Below are 17,444 nucleotides of genomic sequence, written 5' to 3' on the forward strand. Positions count from 1 at the left end.
AGCCTGCAGGTCTTGGCACAAGTGGGGGTGGGGGGCTGTACAGACTGATGCATCAACCAAGGCCAATGCATACAGAGAACCAAGATCCCCTGCTCAGATGGACTCTGATTCTCCACATTGGGGAGAGGGGGTTACTGCTGCTGAACGTCCGACGTGTACTCGGGTACCCACAAACTGATCACTGTCCCTTGGTGAGATGGGGATGCGGTTTATCCTGGTGAAACCTAATGGGCTGTTACCAGAGGCCTAGGGGAGGAGACTAAGCAGAAGAAGGAGGGAACGGGAAGAAAAGAGCGAGGGGATAACAATCAGGGTGTAATTAGAATAAATTATAATGAATAAAAATATACGTTTAAAAATCCGGGCAGAGCAATGGACGGGGCATTCTTCACAGTTGAGTGGAGAGTGGGGACTGACTTTCACACGAACTCTGGTGCCCCATATTTGACCACGTCCCCTGGATGGGGAGACCTGGTGGCACTCAGAGGAAGGATAGCAGGCTACCAAGAAGAGACTTGATACCCTATGAGCATATACAGGAGGAGGAGGTCCCCCTCAGTCACAGACATAGGGGAGGGGAGTAAGGAGAAAATGGGAGGGAGGGAGGAATGGGAGGATACAAGGGATGGGATAACAGTTGAGATGTAATATGAATAAATTAATAAAATATATTTTTTAAAATCCAGGCAAAGGAGGGGGGGGGTGTTGCAGAGACTGATGTACAACCAAGGACCATGCATGGCGAGGACCTAGATACTCTGCTCAGGTGTAGTAGGTAGGCAGCACAGTCTCCTTGTGGGACCCACAATATGGAGAGCAAGGACTCCTTCTGACACGGACTCTGGCTCCACAATGTTGATCACTTCCCCCCTGGCAGGGCGGCCTTTCCAGGCCACCGAGGAAGAGGATACCAGGAGTCCATGTGAGTGTTACTAGGCTGTGGTCAGATGTTAGAGGTGGAGGGCTCCCCTTTCTGAGGACTAGGGAAGACAGGGAGATGAGGGAAGGAGGTTGGGATCGGGAGGTGATGAGGGAGGAGGGGGCTACAACCGCGATGCGAAGAATTCAAACGGCAGAACAAGCAGGAAACTTACATTGCTAATCCCACTACATGGGAACAGCTCTGAGACTGGCTGAGGCACGAGAGCCTGTGCGTAGACGATGCCTCTCGTCGGTCACAGACTCCCTGTGATTCTGTGGTGCCCTTCTTTGTTTGTATGGCATGGATGAAGATTTACAGATGTCTTTCTCCTGCTCATAGAAAGAGCAGAGAACCAGTCATACTTGTTACGTGCATCCCACACACCTCATACACTTATAATATTAGGGCTGTGTAACGCTTGTGAGAAATTGTATGTTCTTAGAACAAAAGAACTGGACACTGGCACTGCATCAGAGCTGACAGGATGCATTCCTCCCAGCATGCTGGACGCTGACATCCTGCATCCTTCGCGTTCCAGCACCAAGGGCTTCCGTTGCTGTTCGTCATCAGAACACTGCAGCTCTTGGGACAGCTTCAAAGAAAGCTTCTGATCGCAATCGGTCAAGCGTTTCAGACTGTCCTGCACAGGACTCCTTTTAGGCCTGGAGTTTCTCAGCATTAAGAAACTGGACGACAAATGCTATTCCTAGCTTGTGTAGTCATTTTCCCCAATTTTATTTGGACTCCTACAAAGGTATTATTCATCACAACTAAGCCATAAGAAACCTGAAGAGAACAATGCCCCATTTCCCTTAAGGAGGGTTTGGGTAAGTTTTTGCTTGCTTTCTGGGGCTATAGATGTTTATTTTCATTGGGAGTTGGTTATAAATTACTATTCATCTTACTCAAAGAGAAAAACAAGGTTGGACTCAGGGGTGTCTCTTTTCCTATATCTTTCTTAGGTTTGGAGATAGGTGTTGAAGAGAGAAAGGAAGGGAATTATGGAACAAAAAGTTAAGTTATTAAATCTACTCCTTCACCTGAGGTCTTAATTGTTACTCAAGGTATTTTAATTCACTGATACAGAATTTTATATATAGATGCAAAATAAGTTTAATTTTGATACATTGGTATAGAATTCAAATGTAAGATTATTTTTGTATATTATATATATATATATATATTTCTACTTAATATGAGTTATTGTACCCATACAACTTAAGTAGAATACAAGGTTGCCCTCCAATACTTTGAAAGTGCTATTGCAGGCTGTTTAGGATAAGTAAGTTTTGCAAGTTAATTATCAATTGATCAAATCATGGTCATGTCAATTACTAATCTATTTGTATTAGAAGAATATACATCCTAGGCTTAACAGATAGATATGATTCTAAAGATAGATAAGGTAAAATAATTAGATAATGTCTTCAAAACCCCCCAGAGACCTACAGAATTTGGCATTTAAAGATGTCTTTATTATTTTAAAGATTTGTCAACAATGAGACAGGTTAACTCCTGGCAACACTCAGCCTACCTTGAAGAAGATGATGATCATCAAAGAACCTCCTTATGGAGATGACTTCAAATGTGGCAAACCAGCCACTGGGCAAAATGTCCTCATTTTGGCCACCGACGGAATTCTGCCTGAAAATGGGTAAGCCTCCATGCAGGTAAGAGTCAGTGACCAAACTCTGCCAAGACAGGGTAAGTAAGTAAGTCCTCAATAGTTCCTGCCTCACAAATACGTCTGTCAGATATGCTGGGCCAAATGGGTGAAGATGATGCGCCAGCATTATAGAGAGTTTTGGGTGACTGCTCAGGCAGCAAACTGTCTCTGTCATCTTCTACACTTGGAAGCTGCCAACCTGCACTTACAGTTTACTCGGGTAATGAATGTTATTCCTTCTCAAGTCTCCGATCAGGTTGAAGATCAGATAGATATTGATTTACTTTCAGAATTTTAGATTCGCCAAGATAGAAAAAAAAAAGACAAAAAAAATGAGAAAGCTTCTAAAGAGAAAAACAGAGGAAGATCAAATAAACAGAGCCTAAGAGGCGAACAGATAAATGGTATATGAACTGCTAGGAAGAGAAATGCAAAGAGATCAATATGGTGAGGCAAAAAGACCGTGACCAGGAATGCGCATGCATCTGCCTGCAGGGACCCGGGAAACCTGACGCTCTTCTTCTCTTTCCCGGCTGGAACCAGGAAATGTCCAAACAAAACACGGAGTCCGTCACCAGAACCTTGTGATCCCCTTGCTCTTCGCTCTTCATTGCTGGCACTGAGTCCAACAGCTCCACGCCGCCTCATAGCTTTCTGCTCACGCTCAAATACCCTCGTGTCGTAGGTGAGCCACAGGTGGACACTTGGGGCGTCTTTTAACCCCCTTTTGGTTGCAGAGATTTGGGTGCATGAGGGAGACATTTTCCTCCTTACATCTGGGAATCTGACGGCTTTGATGTACTTCTAAGCTGAGGCAGTTCTGTGGGTGGTGTGTGAGTGAACACCAGGCTGGCCTGTTTTCTGCTGTTTTATCCTTTCACTTTAAGGGTGATCTACCCAGCCATCCATCCATTCAGTCATCCGCCCTTCCTTCTTTCCGTATCACTTTACACTCACCCTTTCTCTCGTCTTTCTATCCTTCCAGCTCATAATCCATTTAACCCCACTAATAACTCATCAACTCATTTATTACCCATTTATCAATCTTTTCCAAACATTCCTCTATATGCTAATTCATGCATGCATGTAGCGATCGGCCCGTCTTCTCTGCATCCATAGATTATTAATCCTTGGTTCTTTCCTCTCTAGTTCAACAAAGGACATGTACTTCATTCGTTCATTTGGGTTAATCAACTCGTGAGTGTTAATCTTTGATCAGAGATAGCTGAGCGAGCTATTTATCAATGATTCGTTGGATCATTCATATGCAAATCTATCCTTATCCTTAAAGCTTCCGGCTGACCTATGAATTTGCCCTTCATGCGTCCATCCATTCCTCCTTTTAAATAATCAACTCATTTATCTGTGATTTTATTCATCATTCAATACATCTTTCTGTTAATACCTATATTACTCTTTTATTCATTCATGTATTCCTCCTAAAATCTAACATTGCTTTTAGATGAGCTATTTTTTTTTACTTATTCTTGTATGAATCATTTATGTAGTTCATTAATTGATTTTTATAATGAGTGATAAGTGTAAAATACTAATCCAGTTTTTAGCTTGCTCATTTTTGTCATTCATCAATACTTCCTTCCATTAACAACTCATCCGTTTCTTGAGTGACTTACAAACTCACACTTTAAAAAAAAAGTGTTTAATGAGTTGATGTTGTTGTGAGTATGCCTGCCAAAGCTCATGTGTACGAATAAGAGGACATTTTTTTTTTTTTTGCATATTTGGGTCTCTCCTTTCACATAGGTTCTGGGTTTCAAACTCAGGCTGACAGGATTGCAAGTCAAGTGCATTTACTGGTTGGCCCATTTTATCAGACAATGTGTTCATATTTTGTACGTTGTTACATATAGATTAATTTGCTTCTCTTTTATTCCTGAGGACATAGCTCCCACCTCTTCTCTGAGTCTTACCTTTTCCCCTCCCCTTCCCCTATTCCTTGGAAAAGGGGGGCCCCTCTACCCATTCGCCTCAGACCATCAAGTCAAATCAGGACAGAGTTCATCCTTATCCCCTGTAGCCTGGCAGGCAGTCCTTTCAGGGGGAGCGATAAAAACGCAGGCAACAGAGTCCGTGTCAGCATCTTCCCCCACTCCCCTTACTAGTGGACCCACATGTAACCTGAACTTCCCAGTGGCTGCATCTATGCAGAGGACCTACGACCTGTCTATGCAGGCTCCTCGGCGGTACACACAGACTCCTCAAGCTATAAAATCAAAATCAAAAATTAAATCACATTACTTCCAACATGTAATGGCAAAGGATATACATTACTATTTCAAGACACAGAAAAAAAAAGAGCACAGCGAGAAAGACTGGACTGTGGAGGAATGCTAAGGGAATGTATCAACCGTCAATAAAGCGCTGTTTAGCCAATCCGCTGGGCGGAAGGACAGGAAGTGGAAGGCGGGACTTCCTGGAGGAGAGGACAAAAGTTTGATGGTTGGAGAGGGACGAAGTTTTTTGACGGTTGGAGGAGGACGGTGGGAACTGGACGTGGACCCGCCCAGGGGTCATAGTGGCAAGTGTTTGGAATCTATGTATGTTATAAGGTTTAGAGTAGTTTGTTTAGTTTACGAGTGGATTAGAATCAGTTCAGACTCTGCCTGGCGAAGTGCTGGCAGCTTTAAAGTACGTTTTAGTCTCCCCGTGTCAGTTATTTGCTTTGTAGGCTGAACGGATACAAAATACTGTAACAAGACCAAAAGAATCCCAACTCTGTCTGCACATCTATGTCAGATGTTAAAATGCTCTTCAGATCTCCAACTCCCTTAAGCTTTGGAGATTACAGGCAACTTATTTCTGGTGGGCTGGTTGCACTCTAACGTGTTAGCAGGTTTTCTCAGCAGGTTTCCTATGGCTCTGGCATCACTAAACACTTGGGGTCTCCAAGGCAATTCAGGCTACAAACAGTGCCATTTCACAGATTCACGTAATGGCTGCTCTGGGCCTCCATGCAGAACACACCTGCCATACATCCGACCTCAGCAAATCTCCTTAGTCACAGAGGGCATCCTTGACTCTAAAGTGTGGCTGAAGATACCACGATCTCACGCTGGCTGAGGTGCATCACGGCCCCTTTATTCAATAACGTCTTCGTCAGCTTTCTGTGTTCAGTGGTTTTCTTCACTGCCTGAGCTTGGCTGTGATGTAACTTGCTCTGAAGACGAGGCTGGCGTTGAAATCAGAGATCTGCATGCCTCTCTCCTGAGCGCTGGGATTAAAGGTGTGTACTACCACACCTGAACCTAACCTTTTCTTCAATTGTTTTTTTTTTTTTATAAAATGGAAGCTTACTTGAGAAGGAGCTTACCCCTGAGGTCACAGCTCCCTTAATTGTATTTAATATCTTTAATCTGTTTATATCCTGGACACAAGATTTATCCCCATTCCACTTACTGGTGCCTTTTAAACCTTGAACCACACATTTTGATTTTGTTTTTTGTTTTTTGTTTTTTTCCTTTTTGAGCCCGCTATGTTTCATCAAAAATGTTATAAGAGAGAACACAGAGCAGAGTCTATAGTAGGCTGTTTTGGTATTTCCTTTGCCAATGCAATTAATCTCAATCTCTTTGCTTTAGCCTCAGGCAGACTCTTCCGAAAAGGGCAAAAGGCAGCCACATTTTTTTTTCCACTAAAATCCCACAAGAATGATTTCTATACAATATAGTAAAGTTCTTCTCCTTGGAAACCTCCTGACCAAGGCTCCCCACAGTTCAAGTCGCCCTCAGCATCCCTGTCTTCCATTTTTATACTAGGACATCCCATTAAGTCCCACTTAAAGCAATCTACTACTTTTCAAGGTCAAAAAAAAAAAAAAAAAAACAACCCACATTCCTCCAAGCAAAGACTTGATCACGCCTATCACAGCAATACCAGGCCCTGGTACCAACTTCCATCTTAGTTTGGGTTTCCGTAGTTTGGGTTTCCGTTGCTGTAAAAAGACCTCATGACCAAGACATCTCTTATAATGAAAGCACTTAACATGGCTGGCTTACAGTTCGGAGCTTTAGTCCATTACAGACATGACGGGAAGCATGGAAGCATCCAGGCAGACATGGAGCTGAGAGTTCTCCATCTTACTCTGAAGGCGGCAGAAAAAGACTGGAGTCTACACTGGGTGCATCTTGAACATATGTGACCTCAAAGCCCGGCCTCCACAGTGACGCACTTCCTCTAGCAGGGACACACTTCCTAATATTGCCGTCCTCTATGGCCCGAGCATTCAAATACACGAATCTACGGTGTCCCAAACCTGCCACCAGAGCTCCCATCTGTGGCTGTCACAGGCTGGAGAGTGTAATGGGAACAACGGAGCCATCCCATCTGCTCTGGGGCACAGTGTATGAGCAAACGCACAGAAATTCACACACGGTAGGATGCAACTGTGCCTCTGTCGGTCAAGTCATACGTGAAACTAAGAACATACAGAGTAGCTCCTCAATCCAGGAGTGTACTTGTGAGCCGTGCGCACACCTCGAATGTCAGCATTCAGATGGCAGAAGCAGGAGGTTCACAGAGTTTGAGGCCAGGCTGGTCTATAGAGCAAGTAACAGAGCAGCCATAGCTACACAGAGAAACTCTGTCCTGAAAAAACCAACACACACACACACACACACACACACACACACACACACACACACACATGCGTGAACATGCAAACAGATATAGAGGAGCACAGAAGCACACACATGCACATCCACGGAAGAAATATCCCTTCACGGATGCAGCACACACAGGTCCCTGTCTGAGTAAACAAACAGACAAAACTGAGCTGACAAGCGCACACCCACCCCTAGAAATCAAAACACATTACTCCCCCCAAAGCCCTTTTGTTCTGTGTACCTATCTCACGGTGTCCTTGCCAACATCTAGAGAGCGGTGTGGGGGGGGCAGTGGGGGGGGGGGATTGGGAATGATCATGTTACCAACAGCCCGAGCAGGAAGTGTGGATGCTCAAAATCCTGGACAATGAGAGACAGGAAGTGGGAATAGCTGAAGTTGTGAAACTAACAAGGTGATGAGGCGGGTTTGTCATAGACGGTCCTGCTGGAGTGTGCAGTAATATCAACAGTGCTTAGACCAGGACCACGGAGACCAGTCTCCTGCTCCTCCTTGGGAGCTTCTTGCTACTCCTGGTCAGGAGCCACTCAAAGACCCGTGGGCATCTTCCACCAGGAACCCCCATCCCTTACCCATCTTGGGGAACCTCCTGCAGAAGGACAGAGGAGACCTCCTCAAATCTTTCAATCAGGTGAGACTTATATGGTGCCTTTAGTGCGGGCTTTCCCTGACTTCGTCGTCGAAGATTCCCCTCAGCGGGAAGAGCCAGGGACTCCCTCCAGGCTGTAGGTTTGGGTGGGTGGGAAGGTTGCTGATGGACAGGTGAGATGCTGACGCGTGATGGATGGTGCTCAGGTTGGCAAAGACCCTTTCCCTGCTGGGATTGTGTGGGGGCAGCGTGCGCAGAGTGCGAGAAGAGTGGAGGTGCTCAGGTGCAAGCGTGTAGAATTTCACTCCTTGGGGCTTCCTTGTTCCAGAGGAGAAAGAAAAATATCAGAGGCGTCAACAAGGAAGGTTTGCTTTTTGCCAACAGACGAGATTAGCCTGGTGTGTTCCGGGACAAAGGGAGGAGAGGCAGGGCACGGAGTGGGTGGGGGTAGGAAAAGCTTCTCAGTTGTAAACACCACATACCCTCCCAGCGCCATCCGGCCACCGTCTCTCCAGTCCTTTGTGCACTTGTCAGTTCAGTTTTGCCTACTTGGTTACGAGGGAGATTCCGTGTTTAATTACCATTTGTTTATTAATCAATAAACATTCATGGCCCTGCTTCTCATTAAGGGAGCTGCCATAGCAGCGACAATCTCAATTTCCTGCTACTCCTTAATTGCTTAATAGATCACCCACCTAGATCAATAGTGGACTTATTTTTTAATTAGTTTTTCAGACAAGGTCACTCTACTTTTCCCAGCTAATGGTCTCGTGTGATGGGATGAAAGATGTGTCTTACCTCTGGCCACAAGTGTTTAAAAAACACGCTTCCTAAATGGGGGAAATGCCAAGTTAACATGGTATTTAACTTGTTGGGCGTTTTATTATTATTATTATTATTCTTTGAAAAAATCTGATTTCTTCCTTTCTCATTCTCATCTACAGCATTTTCTCTGAAGCCCCTTTCCCACTTAGATGTAATTATGGTTGTTTTAATGAGTATGGATGTGGAGACTATTTACTGGAACACGAACAACTTATGAACAGTTACACCACTGAAGAAAGTGGACCCCCTCCCCCAACACTCCAGCTGCCCACAGGCTCACAGTGAGGGCTGGTGACATCCTGTCGTGATAGCGTGACATGTTGCATCTTCTTCCTGTAGGGACAGTCCAAATGCTATAAGCAAACAAGGTCCCCAGGGGATAGGCAGTGTGCAGTGGAAATGAAAGTACTGCCAGCTGCAGGGCGCTTTAAACAATTGTTCAAATCCACAACCCACTGCGTGCGACAAGGTCAGAGAGCTGAGCTGTGTTCCTTGGCCTTCAGGAGCTGAGGGTCTGGTGGCAAATACAGAATAAACTCACAAAACTTAATTAGGCAAGTGACTTGCTCACGTGGGTGATACTGGATACAATAATTGGATACAAGCAATAGGAATTTGCTTGGGAGTTTTACAGACTTACATAAGAAACAGGACTTGAACTGAGCTGCAAAGCCTTTCTAGAAAGATGGCAGGCATGTAAAAAAAAAAAAACACGCCATTCTTGAGCACCAGTTGGTGCTAGGTCAAGAGTGGACCCGGGTGTATAGTGACGTGATATAACAGGGGAGAGGCAGGTTTTGAATTTTCAGATCTTGGGGATGAGCTGGCTTGACTGAAGCCAAAGATGTTAAGAAGTGAAGTGCTGTGGTTCAACTAAGCAGGCAGGAGAACCATCTCCTGGTGTCTTTATCTGTTTTCTCTTGCTGTCACAGAAGTCCAGAGTCTACGTGCTTTATAAATTAAAGGTTTATCCTGCTCGTGATTGACAGTTTAAGTCAAACAGTAAATTTATTTTTTTTCCAGACTCTGATGAGGACCCTTCTAATGTGCCACAAACAAAGTAGAGGAAATGAAAAACTGTCACATGCGGAAGAGGCTAACCGTGGAGGGTGAGTTTGCTTTGTAATAATCAATTCTCTAAGATTCCAGCCCTCTGCGGGAGACCATTATTAAGCTGTTTTTGTGGATCTTCCCTGAACACCCAATGCCTCTCGCTAGGCTCCAGCACTTGAGGGCTCTACCGCCTCTCAACACAACTATATTCAGGCAAAGCCCATGCAACAGGCAAGGAGAAGATGGCAGCCGGCCCAGACAGAGGGATCTGGTTGCCAAGTGGTTGTGATGTCTCATGGTGAGCCCCAGATGCAGGAGGAGGCAGCAGAGAGAGGGGGTGCTGCTGAAAGACCCTGAAGATGAACAGGGTCCGTGAGCAACATGGGCCTCTTGTCTGTGAAGAGCAAGAGACGAATGGAGAGGCAGGAAGACTGATGGGATCACGTCAGGCAGGGCTGTGTGGACCACAGTGGGGTCTTTGATCTTATTTTCAGGAACATGGGTACACTGTGGAGCTTGGGGGAATGTTAGTGGTATTACGTAAATACATGGTTCAGTGAATGCTCTAGCTTGAGTTGTGATGAAACTGCTTTTTACAGATGTGAGAACAGAAGGAGGGAAACCAGAAAGGGGCTTGAAAAAGGATGGGTATACCACTTTAAAGAAGCCTTAACTTTGAACAACCAGACACCTTCAAATCCTGACCACTTCCTGGATGCCAATGGAGCTTTTATGCCCTTCTCCTTAGGTGAGGCAGACATGTGATTCCATTTCTTGACACCAGAGGGCAGATTGTCCCTCTGGGACCACAGATGTAGCCATGTTTACTGAGTCTATTACAGCTGCTTTGCCTGAACCCTGGCTACAGCCCCATGAGGGGACTCTAGATCTAAAGGAAGGACCATCCTGACCTGGAGGTCTTTGGGGAAAACATTTAAAAGCCTATAAACCCGAGAACATTCATTTTCTTTTCTTTTGTAATTAGGGAAAACCCTTTTTAAACAAACTGAAACATTTCTCTTCAATTGTAATTAAATACCAGACAAAGCAAAATCTCTACACAAAAGACAATTCACTCAGTGCAAAAGCAAGTTGCTACCACTGTTCCAAAATTAAATAATAAATTAATAGAGGAGATGAGTATCACAGAGTATTCCCTTGTCAGGAAGTCCAAGATGTCTTTGAGACAACACAGGAGCTCCTATGCACAGTCCTAAAAATGGTAGAAGGTAGCGTCTTCACTTTAGAAACTCTAATGACCTCAATATTGCATTAATTCTTTAGGTCGCATCAAATTCATGAGTTGTGTTACTTTTCCCATTAGACTTAAGATTATGTTTTCTTATTTACCTTTTATTACAAATGGATTTTTTTTGTTCTCCCAGTTCCTCCCCCACCTCCTCTCCCATCAGGATCCACTACCTTTCTGTCTCTCGTTAGAAAAGAACAGGCTTCTGGATGGAACTAAAAATTATCATGCTGAGTGAGTTAACCCAGAAGCAGAAAGGCTCACATGGTATATACTCACTTATAATTGGGCACTAGCCCAAAAGGCATGTCCCATGAAGGTCTTCACTTACCAGGAGATTGGGATAGAGGTGAGGACATCCCACTGGGACTGTAGGTAAGAGAAATATAGGAGATGGGGAAATAGAAGGATAGAAGGACCCAGAGGGTCTTAGAACCCTACAAGAAGAACAACAGATGGATCAGGGCCCAGGGGGCTCTGCTCAAACTATTGCACTAACCAAGGACAATACAAGTAGCAAACACATACTCTGATCTAGACAACAGACAGGACATTCTCCACAGCTATGTGGAGAGCGGGGACTAATTCTGACATGAGCTCTGGTGCCCCATATTTGATGCCCTCCCATTAGTGGCGAGCCCTGGCGTCACTCAGAGAAAGAATAGGCAGGCTGCCAAGATGAGACTTGATAGCCTGTGACCATAAAGTGGGGGAGGAGGTCCCTTCAATCATGGACCTAGGGGAGGGTAATACACTGGGGGTGGGAGGGAGGGAGGAACGGGAGGAAACAGGTGATGGGAGAACAATTGAGTCGTAATCTGAGTAATTTTATTAATAAAAATAAAGCATGCAGGGAATTCAGAAAAAAATAGGATCTACAAACTCATGTAAAGCCTTCCCGCTTCACCCCCCCCCCAACCCCTTTTTTTAAATTCTGAAACAGACCTGTTTTGGACTGAGTTATTTTGGGGATACATTTTACTGGTTGCTGGTGTTGGGACACCACTCCTATTTCACTAGGGCTTGTAGGTCTGGCTACGTTCTTTATCTGATCTGAATTTAACTCTGGTAAGAGACACCTAATGAGAAAATTGCCCATTTCTTTTAGATTTTCCAGTTTAGTGGAATACACGTTTTTAATGTATGTCCTTACAATTCTCTGGGATTCCTCAGTGCCTGCATTTATGTCCCCCCTTTCACCTCTGACTTTGTTGGTTTGGATATTGTCTTTCCACCTTTTAATTTGGGTAAGAGGGTTTTTGTTTGTTTGTTTTGTTTTGTTTTTTGTTCTTTTACTGATTTCTTCAAAGAACCAATTCTGTGTTTCCTTGACTCTTTGCGTTTTTCTCTTTGTGCCTGTTGTATTGATTTCGACCCTGAGTTTGATTATTTCTTGACATCTAACTCCTTTTGGATGTGACGTATTTTTGTTTTCAAGCAGTGGTTCTTAACTTTCCAGTTGCTGAGACCCTTTAACACGGTTCCTCATTGTGGTACCCCCCTCAGTCATAAAGTTATTTTGTTGCTAATTCGAAACTGTAATTTTGCTACTGTTATGAATCATAATGTGACTATCTGTATGTAGGATACCTGGTGTGCCATCCCTAAGGAAGTTACCACATACATGGTGAGAACCACTGTTCTAGAGCTTTCAAGTGTGCTGTTAACATGTTAATATGAGATTACCCCAGTTGTTTGTTTGTTTTAACAGAGGAACTCGGTGCTATGAACTTGCCTATTACAACCACTTTCATTGTGTCTAAATTTCAGTACTCTGTTTGTTCATCTTCACTGAATTCTAGGAAGTCCTTAATTTCTTTCTTGATTTCTGTCCCTTTGGGAGCGAGGCAGCTCCAGACAGGGTTTCTCTGTGTTACAAGCTCTCACTGCCATGGACTCGCTTTGTAGACCACACTGGTTTTTGAACTCACAGAGATCTAGCTGCCTCTGCCTCCGGAGAGCTGGGATTAAAGATGTGTGCCACCACGCCTGGCTACACTTGCTCCATCGCGCTGGCCTTTAGTCTTCACTCAGTAGAAAGTTGTCCATGGTGGTCTGGTAGGATGCATGGTGTTCATTCTTTTTTTTCCCCCTGTATGTTGAGGCATGCTTTATGTCTGAGCACATGGTCAATTTTAGAGGGAAAAAAAATCTCCATGATGTTGAGAGAAGAATATATGTTCTTTTGTGTTTGGGTGAAATGTTCTGTGAATATCTGTTGGGTGTATTTGGTTTATAACATCTGTTAGCTCCAGTTGCTTTGTGTTTACTTTCTGTCTGAGTGACCTATCTATTGGTGAGCGTAGGGGATTGAAGCCTCCCTCTATCAGCGTGTGAGGGTCTCTGTGTGATTTAAGCTGTAGCGGCGTGTCCTTTACAAACTTGGGTGTCCTTGTGTTTGGGGCACAGATGTTAGGAACTGACATGTTCTCTTGGTGGGCTTTTCCTTTGATGAGCATGTATTGTCCCTTCCTTATGTCTTCTGGCTGAAGCCCATCTTGTTAGATGTTAAAGCAGCTACCCCAGTTTGCTTCTTGGGTCCATCCGCTTGGAATATCTTTTCCTACCCCCTTAACCCAAGGTGATGTCTATGCACGATGTTGCGGTATTTTTCCTGGATGAGGCAGAAGAATGGATTCTTCTTTTGCATCCATTCTGTTAGTCTGTGCTTTTTAATTGGGAAATTGAGACCAATGATATCGAGAGATATCAATGGCCAATGATTTATTCCTGTTATTTTGGTGCTGGTGCTGGTACTGGTGCTGGTGTGTCTGTCTGTCTGTCTGTCTGTCTGTCTGTGTTCCTTATTTTCATTTTACTGGTCTGGATTACTTATTCCCTGCATTTTCTGTATGTAGTTAATCTCTTCGGGTTGGAATTTTTTCCAGCACTTTCTGAAAGGCTAGATTTTTTTTTTAAAAAAAATCAATGTTGTTTAAATTTGACTTTGTCATGAGGGTATCTTATTTTTCTCTATCTATGGTGATTGGAAATTTTTCCTAGGTATAGTAGTCTAGTCCGGGCTGGCACCTATAGTCTCTTAGAGTGTGCAGCTCATCTGTCTCGGCACTTCTGGATTTTATAGTCCCCATTAAAAAGTCAAGTGTAGGCTCGATCCTAGGCCCGACTCCGCGCCCGCCATGGCGGACAAAAATGAATAGGTCATAGGACGACATCATTTTTTTTCCTTAAATTTATTTATTTATTTATTTTTGATGCATTAATCATTTTATTTTTTAAATTAATTTATTCATATTACATCTCAGTTGTTAGCCCATCCCTTGTATCTTCCCATTCCTCCCTTCCTCCCACTTCCCCCCTACTCCCCTCCCCTCCCCTATGTCTGTGTCTGAGGGGGACCTCCTCCCCCTGTATATGCTCATAGGGTATCAAGTCTCTCCTTGGTGACCTATTATCCTTCCTCTGAGTGCCACCAGGCATCTCCATCCAAGGGACATGTTCAAATATGGGGCACCAGAGTTTGTGTGAAAGTTAGATCTCCTTCTCCACTCAACAGTGGAGAATGTCCTGTCCATCGGCTAGTCCGGGTAGGGGTTCGAGGTTTACTGCCTATTTTTTCCTTGGCTGTTGCCATAGTTTGCGGAGGACCCCAGGGCCCAGACTCGCCTGTAGTTTTCCAGGACCCGCTGGATCCTTCTATTTCCTCATTCTCCCAGGCTTCTCACACCTAAAGTCTCAATAGGATGTCCTCCCCTCTTTCCCACTTTCCTGGTAGGTACAGTTTTTCATGGGGACGTACACCTTGGACTAGTGTCTCGATGTAAGTGAGTATATACCATTTAGCTCTTTTTGCTTCTGTGTGAACTCACTCATTATGACAATTTCTAGTTCAATCCATTTGTCCACAAATTTTGGAAATCATTAAGCTGAACCGGAGGCAGCCAGCGAGGCAGCCGTGGGGGAGACCGGGACTGCGGCAGGGCCGGCTCCCAGGGCAGCCTTGGTGGGGCAGGGGGTGAGCCGAGGCAGCCGCGCATCCATGAGGAACCCACACGCCATCGCTCGCCGGCACCTCCCTGACAAGTGGCAGCATGACCTGTTCCACAGCGGCTTCTGGGGTGGAGCGGGCGTGGAGACGGGTGGGAAGCGGCTGGTGTCAAACCTGGGCTTCGGGGCGTCGGACGCTGATATTCAGGGGACTCTTTGCTGAGCCTGGAACGCTGAAGAGTTGAAGAGAGCAGCGCTGCACTACGATGCCTGACGATGCGCTCTGGACGAAATTTTAGGGACAGCAGATGTGTGCGCTCTGAACGGAAGGCCGATGCCCTGAAGGCTGTGTATGGGGGCCCCTTTAAGGATGGCGGTCCTGTGAACATCCAGCTTGTCACATCACAGACTGATACACAGCGAAGACCCGCACAAAGCAGCAGGTTTCTGCGGAGGAGCTGCACGCACAGCTGGATGCTTATAAAGCAAGGATGGACACCAGCCAAACAGCACGTAACAGGACCCAGAAGCCTCCGCTGTGATCCCTAGAGGGAGGGTCGGCAACTGGACTGTGCAGACAATGGTGGATTGATTGATTGATTGATTGATTGATTGATTTCCTTTCTTTTATTTACTCTTTTAAAATAGGATCTAAAAACTCATGTAAAGGCTTCCCGCCCCCCCCCAACCCCCCTCCCTTTTTAAATTCTGAAACAGACCTGTTTTGTACTGAGTTATTTTGGGGATACATTTTACTGGTTGCTATTGTGACGACATTGTCATTTTCACCTTTGCCATGATAAAATAGAAATGTGTGTTTTAAAAAAAAGTGTGATTCTAAGAAGTCTGCCTTTACACGTTACTTGTTCTTTTCTACCTTAAAACTTTTAATATTATTTATCTGTTCTGTACATTTAGTGTTTTGATTATTATGTACCAAGGGGACTTTCTTTTCTGGCCCAATCTATTTGGTGTCCTGTAATCTTGTAGATTTATAAATATCTTCGTTAGGTTAGGAAATTTTTCTTCTATGACTTTGCTGGAAATATTTTCTGGACCTTTGAGCTGGGATCCTTATCCTTCCTCTATGCCTTTTATGCTTAGGTTTGGTCTTTTCATGGTATTCAAGATTTCCTGGATGTTTTGTGCCAGGCACTTTTGTTTGTTTGTTTGTTTGTTTTGCTTTTTCAAGAAAAAGGTGTTGGTTTATTGATACTATGGTTAGTTTTAATAAAAACTAAAATACAGTCACTAGATCAATCGCAACGGCTTATAAAAACCAAAATGTAAAAACTACCTTTAACTCTAAGGATTCCCACAAGTTTAAATTTTCGGTACATGTCAATTGTCACATCAGATGCTGACTTACTGGTTGAGAGGTGTTAAGAAATCTACTCTGAGTTTAAGCCTCAGAAGCTCTAGGCAGAAAGGTATGTGGTGTCCATATGCTCTGTCTCTGGACAGAGCACAGAGTTACAAGGCAAAGGTTGTTCTTGGCTTTATGAACTGCCAGGGACGATGACGGGCATGTGCCAGGCATTTTTATAGCTAAACATTTTCTTTGACCAATGCATCCATTTCTTCCATCATATCTTCAATGCCTGAGTTTCTTTCTTTCATCTCTTGAATTTTGTCGGGGAAGCTTGCCTGTGTAGTTCCTGTTAGAATTCCTAAATTTTTCATTTCCAGAATTCCCTCAGTTTGGGTTTTCTTTATTGATTCTATTTCCATTTTCTGGTCTTGAATAGTTTTTTTTTTCCTTCTGCTGTTTGTGTTTTCCTGGATTTCTTTAAGGATTTTTTTTCTTTTCTTTTCTTTTCTTTTTCTTTCTTTTTTTTTTTCTTTAAAGACCTTTATCATACAGGCTATTTTAAGATCTTTTTCTTGGGCTACAACTATGTTGGAATATTTGGGGCCACTTGTGGTAGGGTTGCCAAACTCTTGTAGAGACATATCTTGGCTTTATTGATTGTGTTTTTATGGTGGGTCAAGGTGTGTGCCATTGGGATGATTATAGGTCTCGAAGCTGATATCTGGTTTTGTCTTTGTTGGGTGGGTGTTTTGTATTTTTTCGTTTGTTTCCTCTCTGGGTTTTAGGTGAGTGTCATGGCCGGTGTTGCCTCGTAGGACGTTTTCTGTGGACTACTGTGCCTCACCTGCTCAGCTGGTGTGTTTCCAGGGACTGTCTGCTGGTGTCGGAGGCTGGGTTGTGGGAAGTTGGGTTGGAGGAGGAGATCTTTGTGATCCTCTGGGGATGGGGATCATGGAGAAAAGGGAGGTGACAGCAGGTGTTCTGCGACAGAGCTGGGGATGAAATTGAGGCAATTGGATCTGGAGAAGCAGAAAGAGAGGTGTGAATTTACTGTCAGTCTGCTTGCTGCCTTGGCAGTAGTGGCGGTTGGATTAACAGAAGATGTCTGTTGGGGTTGGGGGGGGTGGGAAGCAAAAAGTTGGGGGCATGTTAGGAGGGGGGGTCTGTGGGAGTAGATGGTCCATGTCTTGGCACTCTTGTCCCTATTTGTATTAAATACTCTTTGGCTTCTTAAATTAC

The 17,444-nt window shown here is 44.3% G+C and overlaps 1 protein-coding gene and 1 long non-coding RNA gene across 2 annotated transcripts in view; both read left to right on the forward strand.

Annotated features, from left to right (window-relative positions):
• Positions 1–17,444, forward strand: part of LOC311591016 (cytochrome P450 2B1-like) — a 126,524-nt gene that overhangs the window by 105,149 nt on the left and 3,931 nt on the right. The gene's annotated exons all lie outside the window — the stretch shown is intronic.
• LOC311591023 lies at positions 2,412–11,103 on the forward strand. The gene is made up of 4 exons (XR_014777012.1): positions 2,412–2,576; positions 2,879–3,273; positions 9,667–9,752; positions 10,296–11,103. It is a non-coding gene; the product is annotated as an uncharacterized lncRNA (long non-coding RNA).

Source organism: Acomys minous (genome assembly GCF_964271855.1).
Source record: "Acomys minous genome assembly, chromosome: 20".
Lineage (NCBI taxonomy): Eukaryota > Metazoa > Chordata > Mammalia > Rodentia > Muridae > Acomys > Acomys minous.